General features: G+C 35.8%; 1 protein-coding gene and 1 long non-coding RNA gene across 8 annotated transcripts in view; one reads left to right on the top strand and one right to left on the bottom strand.

Moving 5' to 3' along the window:
• LOC124364989 (rho guanine nucleotide exchange factor 11-like) overlaps window positions 1-22,831 on the bottom strand; it is a 770,637-nt gene that overhangs the window by 645,775 nt on the left and 102,031 nt on the right. The gene's annotated exons all lie outside the window — the stretch shown is intronic.
• On the top strand, window positions 12,485-19,574 carry LOC124364997. Its single transcript, XR_006922689.1, has 3 exons — window positions 12,485-12,536; window positions 17,637-17,694; window positions 19,312-19,574. It is a non-coding gene; the product is annotated as an uncharacterized LOC124364997 (long non-coding RNA).

The following is a 22,831-nucleotide window of genomic DNA, read 5'->3' as shown; positions in this document are numbered from 1 at the left end:
TAACTTTTTGTAGCACAAAGTGACACTTCTCCCTTCATACAAAAATAACACATTATTTTCTCGTACGGTAAACGAGTTCTCACGCTGCGCACGCTCATTCATGCGCCTAGATCTCGTCAAGGAATGCCAGTTCTGAAACAGCTGGTATCGTAGTCGAGTATCGGTACCACCACCATCATGATGAGCCAGTATCTCCGGCGGCGAATCCCCACCCGTCCCCTCTTATTGACCCCTTCCATTCCCTCAATTGTCATACGGACTTTATGATGTCGACCTCATCTTGATTTCACTGGAGTGCTGCAAGCTGTTCGTCTGCATCGGTTTTTGTTTAAATCCTCTCCTGATAGGAGTGTATGGATATTAAAAAGCTGAGAGGGTTACTATTTAAAATCTTGAAATTTTTTATATGTCAGGTAAGTATATATAGCTTACCTGACATATCAAGCATATATCAAATTTCTTGTAACGGTATTTATTTCCTCGTCACAGACCCTCTCTATTGTTTTATTATAGGCAGTAAATCGGTACTTTCTATGGAGCATATTTTTATTTTCTACATATATCTAAATTTATATCAATATATATTTAAATATCGCAAATTTACAAAAAGCTGTTAATAGATAACGAATATTAAGGAACACAATATTTGAAACAAATGTTGCATGGCCTTTTAAAAAATGTCGAAAACCCCTTGTAAATAAAATAGTTGAAAGTCAAGATTACAGGAGGCAAAATCAACTTGCACTGTAGACCGACAATACAACCTAGTTTTTCGTAAAATTCGATATGGGTATTTCTTCTAAAGATGGTAATTAATCATTAGTCCTTTTTACGGATCGTGATGGAGAATAGATGTAGAAAGTGTTAAAATACCAAATGATTCATTTTTTTCACATATCCTATTGTATTAGCTTCAAACACCAACAATCAGACACGTAAACATTATTAGCGTCAACCTACAAGACAATGAAAATAACCATTTTCAATCTCTTTATCTAGTTGGCTCACACTGATGTAACTATTGTTTACGTCACTAAATCCTTCCATTTAGTTGGCTCACATTGATATAACTATTATTTACGTCACTAAACCCTTCCATTTAGTTGGCTCACATTGATATAACTATTATTTACGTCACTAAACCCTTCCATTTAGTTGGCTCACATTGATATAACTATTATTTACGTCACTAAATCCTTATATCTAGTTGGCTCACATTGATATAACTATTATTTACGTCTCTAAATCCTTATATCTAGTTGGCTCACGTTGATATAACTATTATTTACGTCTCTAAATCCTTATATCTAGTTGGCTCACATTGATATAACTATTATTTACGTCTCTAAATCCTTATATCTAGTTGGCTCAGCTCACGTTGATATAACTATTATTTACGTCACTAAATCCTTATATCTAGTTGGCTCACATTGATATAACTATTATTTACGTCTCTAAATCCTTCCATTTAGTTGGCTCACATTGATATAACTATTATTTACGTCTCTAAATCCTTATATTTAGTTGGCTCACATTGATATAACTATTATTTACGTCACTAAATCCTTATATCTAGTTGGCTCACATTGATATAACTATTATTTACGTCACTAAATCCTTATATCTAGTTGGCTCACACGTTGATATAACTATTATTTACGTCTCTAAATCCTTCCATTTAGTTGGCTCACATTGATATAACTATTATTTACGTCTCTAAACCCTTCCATTTAGTTGGCTCACATTGATATAACTATTATTTACGTCACTAAATCCTTTATTTAGTTGGCTCACATTGATATAACTATTATTTACGTCTCTAAATCCTTATATCTAGTTGGCTCAGCTCACGTTGATATAACTATTATTTACGTCACTAAATCCTTATATCTAGTTGGCTCACATTGATATAACTATTATTTACGTCACTAAACCCTTCCATTTAGTTGGCTCACATTGATATAACTATTATTTACGTCACTAAATCCTTATATTTAGTTGGCTCACATTGATATAACTATTATTTACGTCACTAAATCCTTATATCTAGTTGGCTCACATTGATATAACTATTATTTACGTCACTAAATCCTTATATCTAGTTGGCTCACATTGATATAACTATTATTTACGTCACTAAATCCTTCCATTTAGTTGGCTCACATTGATATAACTATTATTTACGTCACTAAATCCTTCCATTTAGTTGGCTCACTCACGTTGATATAACTATTATTTACGTCTCTAAATCCTTATATCTAGTTGGCTCACATTGATATAACTATTATTTACGTCACTAAATCCTTCCATTTAGTTGGCTCACATTGATATAACTATTATTTACGTCACTAAACCCTTCCATTTAGTTGGCTCACATTGATATAACTATTATTTACGTCTCTAAATCCTTATATCTAGTTGGCTCACATTGATATAACTATTATTTACGTCACTAAATCCTTATGTCTAGTTGGCTCACACTGATATAACTATTATTTACGTCACTAAATCCTTCCATTTAGTTGGCTCACATTGATATAACTATTATTTACGTCACTAAATCCTTATATCTAGTTGGCTCACATTGATATAACTATTATTTACGTCACTAAATCCTTATATTTAGTTGGCTCACACTGATATAACTATTATTTACGTCACTAAATCCTTATATTTAGTTGGCTCACATTGATATAACTATTATTTACGTCACTAAAAACCTTCCATTTAGTTGGCTCACATTGATATAACTATTATTTACGTCACTAAATCCTTATATCTAGTTGGCTCACGTTAATATAACTATTATTTACGTCACTAAATCCTTATATCTAGTTGGCTCACGTTGATATAACTATTATTTACGTCACTAAATCCTTTATTTAGTTGGCTCACATTGATATAACTATTATTTACGTCACTAAATCCTTATATCTAGTTGGCTCACATTGATATAACTATTATTTACGTCACTAAATCCTTTTATCTAGTTGGCTCACACTGATATAACTATTATTTACGTCACTAAATCCTTTTAACTAGTTGGCTCACATTGATATAACTATTATTTACGTCACTAAATCCTTTATTTAATTGGCTCACACTGATATAATTCTTATTTACTTCACTAAATCCTTTTAACTTGTTGGCTTCCATCGATATAACTATTATTTACGTCATTAATTGCTGATTTTTTTTAAATGTATCAACGTAAAAAAAAACCTGTAAACATTTTTATCATGTTACAATATACGCGGTTGACTATCAATTCGTTGCGTTAAGGAAATTCCTTTATTAGTTTCACGAAAAGTGTAGTTGTTCTGATAAAGATAAAATTAGCTCTGTTCCTCCTGATCATTCAAATGAAACCTTATTTTGAAGATCCGGTTGTAATAAAATGACCTTGAGTTTTTCCCCACAAGAACAATGTTAAACCATGTGCTCTTTAAAGCCCTCTTTAGTAGTCGTACAGTTATGGAGAATGTCTAATTTTAAATGAATCCAGTTAATACGCATCCAAACGCGTTTCGTTTTTTCTACTGTTATGGGTTATTCATAAAAGAATCTCAAACTTTGTTGTACTCAATTGTTTAAGTATTAAAAAAAATATACACTTTACAGAAAAAAAGCTGACGCTACGATAAAACATATGACGTAAAACTGTATGACGTCTAATATTGCTCTTATGAATGAATGAATGAATGAATAACGTTTATTCCAGCAGTTTATATGTAACATATATACAATGGTTCTTAAATGAAATAGCTATTATTATATATACAGCAGCTCATATATGTAGAAGAAATGTAAGAAAATGTAACGAATAGCACAATGAAAATAACAATACTGGAAAGCCTACATGGGCAATCTGCCTGTGCGTAGGCCTAGTTGCATCTAGCCGCCAACATAAAATTTAAATAAAACGCTGGAATGTTAGTAGTAGAGTAAAAATAAGGTAAAAAAGATAAAGGGGGATATATGTCTATTGCTACTTGAATTTTACTGTGTAAGTGACTGTTTTTAATCAAGCGGTGGAAACAAAATAAAAATGGTTTATGTGCTGCTAAACTCAAATAATCAATTTATGGAGAAGTGAGATGAGAGAGAGAGAGAAAGAGAGAGAGATAGGTGTGTGTGTGTGTGTGTGTGTGTGTGTGTGTGTGTGTGTGTGTGTGTGTGTGTGTGTGTGTGTGTGTGTGTGTGTTCGGTTAGTAATAGTAACAACGTCATGGTCAAGGGTCAGGTCCCCTGTACCCGGCAGTGATAATGATCTCCGCCTCTGATACGCCTAATTGCAATAGCCACTCATTGATACGATTTTTAAAAAACTGACAAGGATTGTGCGTTAAAGAAATTATAAGCGTGAAAGAATCTAGAAATATTACTCAAGGTCTTGTTACTACAGCCGGCTCTTAAAATCCACAATCGATAATGGTTATAACACATTGTTCTTCCCATAACAGATATTTAACGATTAGTCAGCTGATTCTAATTGTGAGAACTCTGACACTGCTATCTGCAAGCTCTGAGCAGTCAGCTTGGCGGAATAAACGGATGTTTTACAACTGTACCAACAGCAGAACCAAACCGCTGAGGGAGGTGAAACATAATCTGCTTCACAATTCCGCGCAACTCAATATTAGTTACTTATTCGACTCAAGGTCTTTAAATGTCCCAGAGTGATAAACTCAATCAGGTTTTACAAAATTCCTTTCTTTTCTCACCTTTTTCTGTGTGTTTGGTACGAATGTAATGGTAATGGTAAGAATGATTGTGTAACTATCCCACACCCAAGTGTTGTTGCTAGACGCAGTGGGGCCAACCTGCCGGGCCGCTGGACCATCTGGCCCTGCGTGGCGATCAGCTGATTATTTTGGTGCAGCCCCGCGCTCCCTCTCCCACTCACAACACAACAAACCATCAACTAATCCTGACACAAACAAACCGCGTGATACGATACCGATACCGCGTATCTACTGGCAGTGCTGGACGTAGTGGCCCCCACACTACTTGCCTATTTCCGTTATTTTTACACGTAGTACATATTTACAATCTTTATCTGACCGCCAGACTGCGTCCTCGTAGCAGAGTTATCCACAGGCATTATTTCAACTAAGTTTTGAAGACGTTTGAACAATTTGGATTTATAAAAAAACTAATCGACTACTGATGCTGTCACGAGTCTCATTGATTCTGTTGTAGATGGTTTAGAGAAGCGGGAACATGTGCTTAGCATATTTCTTGACCTCTCAAAGGCCTTTGACTGTGTGCATCATGAAACACTGTTGCACCAGTTATGGTCAAGCGGTGTTCGTGGTTTGCCTCACAAATGGCTCTCATACCTAAATGATAGAGAACAATGTGTGCACGTTGCGAATACCCTTTCAGGCAAAGTTAAAATGCCCTATGGAGTCCCACAGGGATCGATTCTAGGGCCAGTCCTATTTCTCGTCTACGTCAACAGATTGAGTTCATCCATCCATAATGGAAAGATGACTCAGTATGCTGACGATACGACTCGCTGCATTAGATAAAAACCAAACCAGATCTTGAAATGAAAGCCTTTGAAGAACTCAACTCATGCATTGATCTTTTTTCCAAAATCAATTTGAAAACAAATTGTTCAAAAACAAGCGTAATCAATTTCTGTTTTCGGCAACATGAAAACGAAATCCGACCAATTGTGATGGTGGATGAAACCATACTAGAAGAAGAAGAATCCACCAAGTTTCTTGGGATGCACCTTGATCGAGGGCTGAAATGGACCGATCACATTGATAGTGTCTGTTCAAAGGTTGCTTCAAGCATTTATGTCTTACGCAATTTGGCAAAATTCTGTTTATTGGACATTCTGAAGACAGCTTACTTTGGTCTAATACATCCACATTTAGCTTATGGTCTGAGATTAAGGGTTGGCTGTTCTAGATACAAATTAAATAGTGTTTAGAATGCAAAAGAAAGCTGTCAGAATCATTTACAAATTAAATCAAAGAGAGTCGTGTAAATTCGCGTCTCACTTCGGGGTAGCGACGTACACCAATAGGGAACTAGAGGCCGGGACAACTTTCGTATGGCACAGCACAGAACTACTGTTTTTGAATGCTTGCCATCTCAGGTTGGTGTAAGGCTAATGAAGAGATCAAACGCGTCGATAACCACAAACAATTTAAATCTCGATTAAAACACTTCTTTTAGGTCATTTTATTCAGTTGGCGAGTTTGCGATAGATCGCTGGGATAATCTTCACTTACATAAAAAAATTTCTAACTCCCCTTCTGATATCCAAGAAAATTCAGCCACTATTGAGGAAACGGCGACAGGTGTCACGTACCCAAAAAGTAATTTTAATTCTATATTTATTTATCTATTATTTTTACTTATAATTAAAATTATGTTAGTTATTAGATTAGGACTTTTATTTTTATATGACGCTTGCAATACAATTATTGTTAATTGTTTCCTGCAATCAAGAATATTATTATTATTTCTCATTTGAAAAGATTTAGACGTATTTTTAATCACACGTCATAATATGCACCACAAGAAGCATATTGTAGTGGTGGCATCACTCTAAAAACCAATATATACACAAAATAATACATACGTCACACCGCCAATTTGAGTACTTATCAAACTATGTTTTATAAAGAAGAGATGGAACAAATTTACCATTCACTTTAGTCTTGTCGAGCAACAAAGCTGCTATTGAAAAAACGTACTATATGACATTGAACAAATAACTCACAACGGTGACCAGAAGAATGATAACAGTATTGTCAATAACCGATATAAAGTCTGAGAGGAGCTTAACGAGCCGAAAAATAAGAGACACAATTAGACGAAAATCCGTTTTTAAGTTGAGCGTAGAAGTGAGGCAAATTTGTTTTCCCTGCACCACCAACAACAGATACTGCAACCAAATACAGGTACAATGTTGCTATAATCTTGCTGAATACTGTTACTTATAACACTCGAAAACGTGTTAAGCGGTCTCTGATAACAACAACCACAGAGTGAAGTGTAGAAGTGCGAGTAAAGTGATCATTACACCGGCAATATCCTGAATCATTGTGGAGATCCATGTCAATATACAGATGTAGACATAACATCGCCCACCCATGTCACCTTGAACACCGGCAGACAGTTAGTGGTTTGTGTTAACAACAAGCACAGAGTGAAGTGTAGAAGTGCGAGTAAAGTGATCATTACACCGGCAATATCCTGAATCATTGTGGAGATCCATGTCAATATACAGATGTAGACATAACATCGCCCACCCATGTCACCTTGAACACCGGCAGACAGTTAGTGGTTTGTGTTAACAACAAGCACAGAGTGTAGTGTAGAAGTGCGAGTAAAGTGATCATTACACCGGCAATATCCTGAATCATTGTGGAGATCCATGTCAATATACAGATGTAGACATAACATCGCCCACCCATGTCACCTTGAACACCGGCAGACAGTTAGTGGTTTGTGTTAACAACAAGCACAGAGTGAAGTGTAAAAGTGCGAGTAAAGTGATCATTACACCGGCAATATCCTGAATCATTGTGGAGATCCATGTCAATATACAGATGTAGACATAACATCGCCCACCCATGTCACCTTGAACACCGGCAGACAGTTAGTGGTTTGTGTTAACAAGAAGCACAGAGTGAAGTGAAGAAGTGCGAGTAAAGTGATCATTACACCGGCAATATCCTGAATCATTGTGGAGATCCATGTCAATATACAGATGTAGACATAACATCGCCCACCCATGTCACCTTGAACACCGGCAGACAGTTAGTGGTTTGTGTTAACAACAAGCACAGAGTGAAGTGTAGAAGTGCGAGTAAAGTGATCATTACACCGGCAATATCCTGAATCATTGTGGAGATCCATGTCAATATACAGATGTAGACATAACATCGCCCACCCATGTCACCTTGAACACCGGCAGACAGTTAGTGGTTTGTGTTAACAACAAGCACAGAGTGAAGTGTAGAAGTGCGAGTAAAGTGATCATTACACCGGCAATATCCTGAATCATTGTGGAGATCCATGTCAATATACAGATGTAGACATAACATCGCCCACCCATGTCACCTTGAACACCGGCAGACAGTTAGTGGTTTGTGTTAACAACAAGCACAGAGTGAAGTGTAGAAGTGCGAGTAAAGTGATCATTACACCGGCAATATCCTGAATCATTGTGGAGATCCATGTCAATATACAGATGTAGACATAACATCGCCCACCCATGTCACCTTGAACACCGGCAGACAGTTAGTGGTTTGTGTTAACAACAAGCACAGAGTGAAGTGTAGAAGTGCGAGTAAAGTGATCATTACACCGGCAATATCCTGAATCATTGTGGAGATCCATGTCAATATACAGATGTAGACATAACATCGCCCACCCATGTCACCTTGAACACCGGCAGACAGTTAGTGGTTTGTGTTAACAACAACCACAGAGTGAAGTGTAGAAGTGCGAGTAAAGTGATCATTACACCGGCAATATCCTGAGTCATTGTGGAGATCCATGTCAATATACAGATGTAGACATAACATCGCCCACCCATGTCACCTTGAACACCGGCAGACAGTTAGTGGTTTGTGTTAACAACAACCACAGAGTGAAGTGTAGAAGTGCGAGTAAAGTGATCATTACACCGGCAATATCCTGAGTCATTGTGGAGATCCATGTCAATATACAGATGTAGACATAACATCGCCCACCCATGTCACCTTGAACACCGGCAGACAGTTAGTGGTTTGTGTTAACAACAACCACAGAGTGTAGTGTAAAAGTGCGAGTAAAGTGATCATTACACCGGCAATATCCTGAGTCATTGTGGAGATCCATGTCAATATACAGATGTAGACATAACATCGCCCACCCATGTCACCTTGAACACCGGCAGACAGTTAGTGGTTTGTGTTAACAACAACCACAGAGTGTAGTGTAGAAGTGCGAGTAAAGTGATCATTACACCGGCAATATCCTGAGTCATTGTGGAGATCCATGTCAATATACAGATGTAGACATAACATCGCCCACCCATGACACCTTTAACACCGGCAGACAGTTAGTGGTTTGTGTTAACAACAACCACAGAGTGAAGTGTAAAAGTGCGAGTAAAGTGATCATTACACCGGCAATATCCTGAATCATTGTATGGATATGTGCCAAAACACCGATGTAGACATAATCCGACTCATGTCACTTCAAGTACCTTGAGCTAGTTTATATTTATAAGTACAATACCGAGTTCAATCACGTAGTTTCCTCACTTAAAGCGTTATTGGTATCACCCCAGGCGCTAGAAAAATTTCATTTTAGTCTGTCTGTGTGTATATCCGTCTGTTCACACAATATCTCGGAAATAAATTGACTGTGGACAAGATTTTCTAAAAAACTTAACTTCTAAATTAGCGACACAGAGTTAGATGATGACACCTGTCACCTCATAGAAATTGGTTGAACGTGAGCAAATACGTTTGGCCAAACATTTCTGGAATACATTCCTCTTGCAAACATACAGAGTACAATCATATGACTTCTTAACAAGTGACAATTGTACTTACGGAATTCCGCTTAGCGCCATTGAATGTTATGATGGTGCACGTCCAACCATGCAATTTGACTGAGCTCCATTGAATGTTATAATGTTGCACGTCCAACCATGGAATTTGACTGAGCTCCATTGAATGCTATGATGGTGCACGTCCAAACCATGCAATTTGGCTGAGCTCCATTGAATGTTTTGATGTTGCACGTCCAACCATGGAATTTGGCTGAGCGCCATTGAATCTTATGATGTTGCACGTCCAACCATGGAATTTGGCTGAGCGCCATTGAATGTTATGATGGCGCACGTCCAACCATGGAATTTGGCTGAGGTCCATTGAATGTTATGATGTTGCACGTCCAACCATGGAATTTGGCTGAGCGCCATTGAATGTTATGATGGTTGCACGTCCAACCATGGAATTTGGCTGAGCGCCATTGAATGTTATGATGGCGCACGTCCAACCATGGAATTTGGCTGAGCGCCATTGAATGTTATGATGGCGCACGTCCAACCATGGAATTTGGCTGAGGTCCATTGAATGTTATGATGTTGCACGTCCAACCATGGAATTTGGCTGAGCGCCATTGAATGTTATGATGGTGCACGTCCAACCATGGAATTTGGCTGAGCTCCATTGAATGTTATGATGTTGCACGTCCAACCATGGAATTTGGCTGAGCGCCATTGAATGTTATGATGGTGCACGTCCAACCATGGAATTTGGCTGAGCGCCATTGAATGTTATGATGTTGCACGTCCAACCATGGAATTTGGCTGAGCTCCATTGAATGTTATGATGGTGCACGTCCAACCATGCAATTTGGCTGAGCTCCATTGAATGTTATGATGTTGCACGTCCAACCATGGAATTTGGCTGAGGTCCATTGAATGTTATGATGTTGCACGTCCAACCATGGAATTTGGCTGAGCTCCATTGAATCTTATGATGTTGCACGTCCAACCATGGAATTTGGCTGAGCTCCATTGAATGTTATGATGTTGCACGTCCAACCATGGAATTTGGCTGAGCGCCATTGAATGTTATGATGGTTGCACGTCCAACCATGGAATTTGGCTGAGCGCCATTGAATGTTATGATGTTGCACGTCCAACCATGGAATTTGGCTGAGCGCCATTGAATGTTATGATGGTGCACGTCCAACCATGGAATTTGGCTGAGCTCCATTGAATGTTATGATGTTGCACGTCCAACCATGGAATTTGGCTGAGCGCCATTGAATGTTATGATGGTGCACGTCCAACCATGGAATTTGGCTGAGCGCCATTGAATGTTATGATGTTGCACGTCCAACCATGGAATTTGGCTGAGCGCCATTGAATGTTATGATGGTGCACGTCCAACCATGGAATTTGGCTGAGCTCCATTGAATGCTATGATGGTGCACGTCCAACCATGGAATTTGGCTGAGGTCCATTGAATGTTATGATGTTGCATGTCCAACCATGGAATTTGGCTGAGCTCCATTGGAATTTTATGATGTTGCACGTCCAACCATGGAATTTGGCTGAGCTCCATTGAATCTTATGATGTTGCACGTTCAACCATGGAATTTGGCTGAGCTCCATTGAATGCTATGATGGTGCACGTCCAACCATGGAATTTGGCTGAGCGCCATTGAATGTTATGATGGTTGCACGTCCAACCATGGAATTTGACTGAGCTCCATTGAATGTTATGATGTTGCACGTTCAACCATGGAATTTGGCTGAGCGCCATTGAATGTTATGATGGTGCACGTCCAACCATGCAATTTGACTGAGCTCCATTGAATGTTTATGATGGTGCACGTCCAACTATGCAATTTGGCTGAGCTCCATTGAATGTTATGATGGTGCACGTCCAACCATGGAATTTGGCTGAGCGCCATTGAATGTTATGATGGTGCACGTCCAACCATGCAATTTGGCTGAGGTCCATTGAATGTTATGATGTTGCACGTCCAACCATGGAATTTGGCTGAGCACCATGGAATTTTATGATGGTGCACATCCAACCATGGAATTTGGCTGAGCTCCATTGAATCTTATGATGGCGCACGTCCAACCATGGAAGTTGGCTGAGTGTCATTGAATCCTATCACTCAGTAAGCTGAAACAATTTTATGTCTCTTTTGCCTCCCGGAGTAATGGAAATATTTCTTATTCGTATAATTGTATGTCTGTCTATCTAACCGAATGACATTTAGATAATGAATGAGCGATATAAATTTAAAATGTTGCGTGCAAAATTAGCAAAGCCTGTTACGCGACATCTTGGTTGAAGTCCTTGGTAGTTCTGAACCTCAGCGGCATACACACATCAGACTGGAGAGATGTGGGTTCAGAGACAGTCATACGTACCTGCTCTCGGGTAGCAAGACAAACTACCTGGACTCTAAGAGGATATGTGGAGTTGGATAGTTCATTCACATGAGGAAGTCGAGCTCTACCTGCCAGTTATGTCCTCTCCTACTTCCACCATACTTCCCTATTAACCTGCCAGGTTGTGAAAGTATGACAAGAGATGAAAAACAACAACTACTGAGTGAAGTGTGGAGAAGCGAGTAGTGGTGCCTTGTACCGCCTCCAATCAACTCATTGTGGACAGATCTGCGCCAATCTGCCACTACTGCAGTAAGCCCTCATGGCACCCACTTAAATAACGCCAGGCTTGAGCGCGTGACCTCTCAGACATCTGGGGGATTAAAACACGAATTATTGTCATCTACTCTCTAGTTTTTCAAGTGGGGGGGGTGGGGGGGGGGGGGGGTGGGGGGGGGGGGGGGTGGGGGGGGGGGGGGGTGGGGGGGGGGGGGGGTGGGGGGGGGGGGGGGTGGGGGGGGGGATGCCCAGTACATATAAAGAAAAACAAATATGTACTTAATTTTGGATCTTTTTATTTTACTTTTAAACCAATGTTACAGGGGGTGCGGCTGAGCGAGCAGGTCTTCACCACGGAGATAAAATCATCAAGGTAAGAATATATAATTTTGGTTTTATATGAGATAACAAATCATCACCCAGAAGTACATTTAATGTAACTATGTCTTTTTATATTCGTACAAACCATACCAAGATCATGAATAAGGATGAAGTATACCTTTATCCTTAGATTGATAATCTGTTGAATGAGAGAAATACATTTTATCTTTATTCAAGTAATTTTAGTTTTGTACTTTTGTTAATTTATCACGTATGTATAGTAATTTCTGTATTAAGTGAGATAATAATCATGGGTGGAGTCTTGGGCCAAAGAAAGTTACTGTTTGTTATTTTATAAATGAGGCTAGCTACAGAGTCTGTAAAAGATTTGTGTGGGTTGTATATAAATTCAACCCATTCTATATTCATTTTTAAATTTTTTTAGTTCTTCAAAACTAGGTATTTATTTATATTCATATTGAAATTTATAAATGAAATAATGGCTCCTCTTGGAATTCTGGACAATTATGAAGTACTTACCTAAGGTTAAGTTGCAATACGTAATGGCCTTAATTGCAAAAAGTGTTGTAACTAAAACAGAGCTATCTTTATTATGCATTGTGAAGGTTCAAGATATTGTTGCTTCGTCTTCTGCCTATCTTTATGTCTGCTGACATCACGTCTGAATGATGTTCAAAACAGATAAACTTCAGACTGTAGTTAAATAAAGTAGAGATAAATTTGTACTTTTTACTAACCATAGTCTGTTATAATCTGATAGTGCAATTAATTATTAGTTTATATTTTTTTCACAATAATAGCCCTTTTATGAGTCTTCTCAAAAACAAGAGGAATATATTTTTTTTACCACTTTATAAGGAATTATAAGAGTTAGACTTTCAAAGTAGTATATACCACATATGCAGAGATGTCCTGGAGGGAAGGAAAACATTTTAACAGGTGATGTTAGACCTAAAAAGAAGAAAAAAAAGTTTATATAAACATATGTCTGGAAATGCTTTGTTAGTGAGATAAGACTAGTGAAAGATTTTGTCCAGATTTCCACTTCAAGGATTCAATGAACCCCGGACTGAAACCATTAGAACAGTAATTAAGACAAACATTTTATCGTTTCATATGAATTTTAAACTGAAAAATTTGAATAAATTAGGTCCCAAGACTGTAAGTTGTCCCTCAGTTTTAAAATAATTTGCTTAAAAAATAAAACTTTACTGTCAAATACATGTTTTTTACTTTTGAGGTGCTATAATTTTATTAAATGGCTAACAAATACATAAACTCCATGTACAAAAATTGTACAGAATTCAATTAGGAGAAAATTGATGTAAATAAAGTCAATAACAAACAAATTCTAAATTAATGTATTCAAATTTATTGTAACTTGTATTACCCTGCAAAAATGTAACAATACTGTATTATTAATAATAAACTTAAAAAAATTAAACTTTTACAAATTTAATTTACCATCATAGTTCTGTTTTAAATAAAACATAACTAATTTCATTACATTATAAATAAGGTTTGAAAATTTCCACCATTACAGTACACTACTTAATACGCTTCAGAATATTTTGTATCACTGTTGCTAGAACAGCTTTCTTTTCCTTTATAAGAGCAGCAGCATCAAATTTTTTCAGAGTGATTAGTTCAACTTGTGTACTAACTTTTACTTTGTAAACTTCACTTTTCATCCAACCCTATATACAATAGCCCAGTGGTGTAAGGTCTGGAGGCCAGTTAATAACTTCTCCAGCACCAATCAGTTTGCCTGCCAAGTGTTATTTTAAAAATTTTCTTAACACGATGAGCAGTATGTGGAGGAGCACCATTATGTTGTAAGTACATAATCATTTGTGTTAAAAATGGTGTATTTTCCAGAGAAGTAAACAGTTAATTACGTAAAAGTTCCATGTATGTTCAAGTCTGTTCTCTAATATGAAAGTGCCAGTTAATTTATCATCGACAACACAACACCACACATTGACTGAAAATCTGTGTTGAAACTTATTGTCCGTTGTGTCATGAGGATTCTCATATGACCACTGATGGAAATTGCTGGTGTTGTTAACACCATCACGAGTAAATGTAGCTTCATCAGTAAAAAGTATTCTTGAAACAATACAATGATGCTTTTCCAAATTCATCCACAGTATTGCAGACGCACAGCATTGTGTCAGACTGTCAAAGTGTATTTGCTTTAGTGTTTTTCTTTCAATAACATTTGAATTGATTAATTTAGAATTTGTTTGGTATTGATTCTATTTACATAAATTTTCTCAGAATTAAATTCTCTACAATTTTTTAAAATAGATTTTACGCATTTGTTTAGCCATTTAATGAGATTATAGTGCCTCAAATGTAAAAACTTGTATTTTTACAAATAATTTTTTAATCAAGTTATGAACTTTTTCTCTTGTTTTTAGGTCCACAATCATCTCTTAAAATGTTTTCTTTTTCTACCAGACCGCTATGTATATGGTGAATTAGGCTGTTGTTAAAATAACTTGTGCATGGTAACCCCACAAATGCACAAATACATTTAAATACTTGTAAAAGGGTGTAAGTAAGTGTTGTCCAATTATCACGTGTCAAAGTCAAGAATACTAAGTATAATAATCATACACATTTAACCAGCTGATAGTAAATGTTTGTTGTTATTCATGTGTCAAAGTCACGTACTCTTTATAATTTATTATGTTATGTGCTGAAGCTTTCCTTTGTCTGGGTTTGTTTGAATTAACTACAGTTAAAATACCATCATTTATTACATCATAAGTGTGTTATCAGAAAAACTAAGGACTTTTGACTTTAGTCTCCCTCTAGACTTATGATTTCTCCATAATGGTCTAAATTATTTCAATTGTTACTAAAATTGTTAAGAGCTACCTAATAATATATCACGAATAATTGGAGAGAAGTCCAAAAATTTCAGAGCAACTCTGACTTCAAGGTCCCCATCTTTAAACTTGAATCTGAAATGGATCAAGAGATTGGAATATCTTTCAGTGACTATCGCTTATCTCAGGATTGTTTAGAATTCCATTTTTAGTGAATATGCTCATTGTGTGTCCCTGTTTTTCAAAATTGAATTGTGAGTAACTGCTAGTATGACATAAAGATAGTATGTGTTACTTATTAAAAATATGTCATTCCTCCAGTCGTATTTTACAATGTAGACACTGTCAAAAATCTATACCATTCATCCCCATTGTCATCAATTTTCCATGGGTTCAATTTCTAGATAGCCCAAATTACTACTTAAAGTGCTTATAATTCCTTGAAAAATTGTTTCTTTGCAAACTTTCCTGCCTTCAGAGAACCTGATTGCACAGTCTTAATGGACCACATATTTGTCTGTTATATTTTTGTTGTTGTGCATAAAGAAGCTGGTGTGTTGCCAAGACCAGTTTCCTTTGTATAGACAGTGGTAGAATTCTTGTGCTTGCAGTAAGATGTTTCATAAGTAAAATACTCAGTATTAATTTAGCTTGTTGGTACTGATGTTGCTTTGTCTATAATATTTAGGTGTGATTAGAAAAATACTATTCTGCAATATTGCCTTTGTTTAAAACTCTTTGTATGTTTGTTAAGTGGTTGGAAGACTTTATTGTAGCCAAAATTGTAAGGTTGGTATTGTATAATGTCTAATATGGAAGTGTTACCACTTACTACTACTACTGTAACGTGTGAATGTTTTGAAAATATATTAATAGTTTCATATAGTTTTTACACCTGATTGCACTGAGTTTACTTAATGTTTTTCTCCAACATTCTTTTAGCCTAGGAATCAATGCTTTTTTTTGCACTTTTAAAATATAACCAGCATTTAATACAATTATTTTTAAGAAGACTAAAGTATTCTTTTTATAACAGTTAAATTAATTATTACTGTGAAAAACCTCACTCATTAATTTTATCTGCTTAGTGTGATACTTTAAATAACTGTAGTTTTAAACACTTTTAATTCTTTTGAAGTAGAATGTTACAGAAATCAGAGATTCTTTATTGATAATCTTTAAGATTACAAGTAGCATCAATGAAAATAAGATATACATGTACATAGTTATTAGTTAAGTCTTATTATAAAAGTATTAGTGGTCTTGATTGAGTTGCCTCCAAGAGTAGAATCCCTCTATTGTATAGATGGTTCTCTGCAGTAGCCAGTTCTTCATTACTGTATTCATTTTCTTTAGATTATTTTGATTATTCTTGATTTTTTTCTGGCAGAGCATTAAATAGTTTCTTCCCAGCATAGGTAGGTTTTTTCTCAAATAAGGCTGTTCTGTGAAGAGGTAGTGGGAAGTCTTGACCATGTATTGTATTATGCTCATGGAGGTCACCATTTCGAGGAAGGTCTCTTGTTAGGCAATACTATATTGTTTCTATTATGTAAAGGGATGTTACCGTAAGTATTTTCAATTCTTTAAACGTAGCTCTACAACTTTCTCTAGGTCCTAGGTTGCCCATTAAACGTATTGTTTTTTTTTTTTTTTTTTTTTTTTTTTTTTTTTTTTTAAGGACTTTTGAAAGGTTGAATTTTGTTGTGCTTCCCCATGCTTCTATTCCATGGGGAAGCACAACAAAATGACTTTCAAATAGCGCATAGTACGCTATTTTAGTGGATTCAAGGTTGCTAGTTGCATAGGTTCGTCGTAAGGCATATAGAGATGAATTACCTAAATCAAAACCTCAATGAAAAAAACATGACTGATGAGACCTGTAGATGTCCTTCAAACCCGCTACTTGTTGAGTCAGTTCTCTGTCACCCTATGGTGGCCGGTATTCCCCATTCTAGTCATCTTGTAATGAAGAGTTGAAGTTCAGCATTGGACGCTGGTTAAGATCAGAATTCCCATGGTTTTGAATTCAGTATAAAACCCTACAAATCTTTTTGTTGCAGTGAATTATTGGGCTTTTGATGAATTACATTTTCTAAAAATTTGAACAAGTAGTAAAACCCATTAGAATAGCTACATTCAGTAGGCGTAATATTTACTGTAAAATACTAATTAGTTATATCAAATTGTTATATATATATATATATATGAGTCATAAGTTGTGTGTGTTTTTGTATATAGAATAAAAATAAGTTATTGTAGACCATCACCTTATTATCTGTTCTTGATTTCAGGTTAATGGAGTTAATGTAACTCATTCCACTCACACGGAAGTTGTTGAGCTTATCAAATGTAAGTCTTATTACCTATATTCTGCATGAGTTTTAAAGTTTTAACTCAGTACATTAAAGATTAACTTGGTCTGAGAGTCTGTTATATTGAACCTAGAAGATTTGCCTAAGATGTTGGATGTTCTTTTATTTAAGTAATCTTTTTGTGCTATTTACCTTTTCTATAATGGCAGCAGTAGTTTGTACATGTATGGTGTTTAATGGTGCTTTAATGCAGGTAGAAGTTAAATTAAATTTTATTGTTATCACGTAATGATCTGCTGAATGCTAATAAATATTTTTTTAATGATTTATAGATTATAATGTTTGGTTTGCAAAAGTTTTGTGTAAATAGTTCAGAATAGTTATTGTTTGTTTAAGATAATTACGTAACTCATGGAAGTAGATGCTCCTCAAAGACTTACCTTGTTCTGTACAAAACTCATTAAATCTAACTTCAATGTGTCATCTTTTTTTCGTCTATTGTGCAGTTATTGACTTGGTTTATGATTCTGATTAAACATTTAGAAAATTTAATGTAACACTACTATCCTATTGGCACAAACTTTTTTGTAACCTTTGATTCCAAAACATGTCATTCTATAAAATAAAATGTTCATAATATATTTAAATGAACCATGTGTTATTTAAATTTAGTTCAATTTATACTAAAATTTACTGAATCAAGTTTTGGCTCAATTCTCTCTCTCTCTCTTGTTTCCAGTTTTTTTGTGTGAGTGAGGGAAAGAGATTTTAAGATCCTGCACTTAGTCCTAAAAGGACTCACTTACTCATTAATAAGAACAAAATTTTATGAACATAGACATTGGCAAAATCTTATATATTTCTCCACCTCAAGGCTGTATTGGGAATATATGTACAGATTTTGTTATGAAACTGTATATTTCCCCAATCTTAACCTAGAAAACTTTCTGTATTGGGTTTTTTACGCTAAGTAGAAAACAGAGGGATTACTATGTTTAATTTATATTAAACCCATTATAATTATGATTTCAATCAAAATTTGTAAATGAGTTTTGCACACGTATAATAAAATGCAACACTAAATTGTGTGTTGGACTTGTATATAAAATAGGCTTTAGTTGTGATGGTCCCTATCAGGTATCTAAGCCGTAAGGTGTTCATGTCACGGTTGTAAATAACAATGATCCTATAATAATATATGCTATAATATAAACTTTTTTATAATATATATTTTACATAGACATAATTTAATATATAATACTTTACTGAGGTTTATGTTGTTTAAAAATAGTTTTACTAAACTTTTACAATGTCGATTGCCAGATATTAAAGTAAAGTAAATTACTTGAGAAAAACAGGCACAGTAATAAAAGCATGCTGCAAATCAAAAGGAGATTTACAATGCTGTTTTAAATAAAAAGTTTTGTATGTTTTCATTTCGATAAAATTTAATCTACAAACACTAGTACAGTTTATAAACACATTATAATAACTTTGTATTGTTTCTCTATTTACTCAATATTGTATGTAACATAGCCCTATATTTCTGATTGAAGATTTGTCATAAGGATCCTGCAATGCAATATTATTTTAAAAATAATTAAATCTGTTAGTTTCAGTTTTAAACATAAAAAAACTCGTTTTTGATGTTTAGGTGCATCTCGGGGGTATCTTGGCTAATAGAGATAGAACCTTCAATCCCAAACCCACTCCCTTGTTTGGCCCTTCAAGAGCTCTGTCCTTCAGTGGTTCCCTCTGAGTCCAACACTCCAGGATAATATTCCTCCTTTGTCTCCGTAAGGTTTTCTTCTATTGAGCTACTGCAGAAGGACACATTCCCATTTTTGATGTGCTGTCAAATGGATTTGTTCTTATGTGGATATGTATTTTAATAAAAAGATTTGATGGAAACGTGTATTTGAAATGATGATTGTGTTATTGATTAGGTTAGATACATTTAGTTTTATTTACATTATTGATTTTTATATTAAAGAAAAAGTAAATAGTCCCTCCGGATTAGTCAGAAGAAGTAGCTAGGTTATGTGACAAATAAGACTATTACTTTACTCTCAGAGAATTTACATGTAATCAATATCTTTAAAACCTTTCGATACAAAAAAGTTGTATAATACAAAATGTTTTTGAAATGTCATGTTCATTCCAGAATAAGTTTTTTTCTCTAGTTACATAATTAAGGGAGTTGTCAATTTTTAAGGTATAAACGGCTGCCATAATGAAACAAGGTAGTCAGCTAACTTACCTGAGATACATATAAAATCAATTTTTCATCAAGCTACATTATATTATAGCCTGTATGTAAATGGTGTTCACAAAAGGGTGTCACAAATTTCCAAGGTACTTTTGTCAACGATATCGGTCAATGTATAAACAAGTATTTTGCAATTTTTGTAATAATTCTAACTATACTTTGATCACTTTAAAGGTATGCTTGCACAAGCCGGGATCAAATATACATTGGTACAGGGTGTCCCAGAACTCTGTACCAATATTTTTAAGTATTAATTATTCCTGGACCAAAGACAAACCAAAATATCATATTCAAACTTTCAAAACTTTATAATTACCTAAATGTACAGCCACTTTGTAGTTTTCACTTATTTATTTTTTATTTTAGAGTGGCTTGTAATAAGTTGAAATTTTGTACACAGCTTTATAACGTAAAGGCCTAATTACAGTAAAAATAACATTTTTAACAAGCTTTATTTTCAAAATGGCAGCTTCTTAAATCTTTAAAGCGTTAATATCTTAAAAACGGCATAATAAAAAAGTCACAGTTGTTACATTTTAGTTACACCATTTAATTAAAAATTCAGCGATACCAAGTTTAAGAAAATCTGTTTGAGAAATAAGTGAGATAATTTGATTTTAAAAGGCCATGTATTAAACCGTATCAAGAGTCATTGAGTGACACCATTGCTTGTGAGCCACAACAATCAGCTGTTCTTATCACCTGATTATAACATTGCATTGTTGAACTATGGCCATAATATCCTTACCTATTTAGGTTATAGGTTCTTTTGATTAAAATATAAATAAACGAACACGAAGAAAATTAAAATTTTATAATCTACAAAAACAGTAACTTTATTTACGTAGGACTTCTAATCAATTTACTAATGTTTTTGTATTATAACAAAATAAAAAGTAATTTTGAATTAAAAGAGTCAGTTTTACTGCTGGATGAACAGTGTCAGTGAAATATTCAATACCTGATGTTCAGTATTCATACAGCCAGTTTGATTGCACGTCTTGAACTGACACAGTAGAGTAAGCTCCACTTGTCCAAATTTGATTTGACACCCCAACCACTTTTACACCCAATATTTTGCAGTACGATTACGGAAAGTGTGACATTTAACAAAAAATACACAACGCATAGAATCAAATCTTTAAAATGATACATATTTTATCATTTTACAACCAACAAGGGCGTAACAGTGTGAGGTTTTAACAATGTTTTATGAGGTTAAAATCAACATGGCTACCAGTACAGTCGGCTCTTAATTCGTCTAAATTAACTTGCCTGTTTTTGAACTGCCATCGAGTGTATTTACATTTGACTATATTCTTTACAAAATCAAAGGAGTTGCATCACCATGAGGGGGTGCAAGAGCCGGACTTTACGTCGACCTTAGGAGCGAGACGCTAAAACCGCAGGTTCGGTGGTGTCGCGAAAAAAGCGCACTGCGAAGAAAGCGAAAAAGTTAACCTTTTTGAACAAAAAGGATACAGCCTCCATGTTCTTATAAATGTTATGCACACAAAGCACCCACGTGATCTGAGTTTTAGTTAGTGTACCATCACCACGGATGTTTATCTCTCTTTTCGCCAGAAGTCCGGGATAAGCGCCACCGATTGCCGGGGTCATTTCCGATCGGTCCTTTAGTCCCTTTCATAAACGTGATCTGACGTCGGAAAATTTGAACGATCTGGGACATGATCTGAGGTCGGGAAGTACCAATCGGAAATGCCCCTGGCTTTTGTATTACGTGATGACACACCTGAAAGGTGGTTGAACTGTGGTGTATGGTCAGAAGGAATGTACCCTAGGTATTATATTGTGTGATGACTAACCTCCAAGCAGCTCGAAATATTAATTTCCTAGTAACGTAACCACTACCCTAAACTGTCACATTGGCCCTTGTGAGCTTTTTTCGCAAATATCTGTATGTGCACTTTATTCGCCATTTTTTTCCTAATCGTTTCGGCATGTCGTTGCCTTTCCATGGACAACCGAAGTTAGTGTGACCGTGCACTCGTATAGTGGGAGCGTGTTAGCGGAGAATCGTTTCTTGATTCCGTTGTGTATGTTGAATCTGACAATCGATAGTTGAATCTGATAATCGATAATTGACTGTACCAGGATATAAACTGCACGGTTTACGCAATTGGAGCCGTGTAGGCCGCGGCAGCGCCCAGGCGGTGGGCCCAGCATTGTGACTCACTTAGCCGAGCTCTTCTGTTCCGTCTCGGGCATGTTTTATTGCACCAGTCCGCTGTTTGTTCATGCATTCGCGGATCTCGCCTGCGGTCACGTCGGGCACGATAAGTGGGTCTGATAACTCAAAGGGAAACGTTTATTCCCAAATGATTCATTTAGTTTTTCGTAATTCTATATTAGCAAACATTTAACACCGCTGAGTACTCATACTGGCGGCTTATTGTTGCTCAATTCCAGCGGTGACGAGACAAATTCGTAGCTTAATGTACTAAGAAATATATAGTCAACGTTTTGACAAATTAGAAACTGTGTGGATTGTTACTGTATTCCGAGCGAAATCTTATAGGCTCTTGAATATACAGTAATGGGTTACGGTAACAATTAATTTGTCTCTTTTTAACAGAGGCGCACAGATAAACAGGGTGTGTCCATTAATTACACTATCAAACTTCACCATTTTATTTGTTAGGTTAGAATAAGTAAGAAATGTCATTTAAGTATAGTCCTATTTTACTTAGTTTACAGTCTGTCTGTCTTATCTTAACATGAAAATCCAAGTAGTGAAGTTTGATATAGTAATTAACAGACACTCCTGTATAAACGCTATTGTACCACACGTTTGGAGATCATGAACTGGAGTGAGGGAAAAACAGGTGAGGCGTAGAAGCTAGGCAACAAACAAGACAGTTGGGAATCCTTCTGCTACCTTGAA

This window comes from Homalodisca vitripennis, chromosome 6 (genome assembly GCF_021130785.1).
Source record: "Homalodisca vitripennis isolate AUS2020 chromosome 6, UT_GWSS_2.1, whole genome shotgun sequence".
NCBI lineage: Eukaryota > Metazoa > Arthropoda > Insecta > Hemiptera > Cicadellidae > Homalodisca > Homalodisca vitripennis.
The sequence above is the reverse complement of the archived record's forward strand: the minus strand, read 5'-3'. Positions and strand labels throughout refer to the sequence as shown.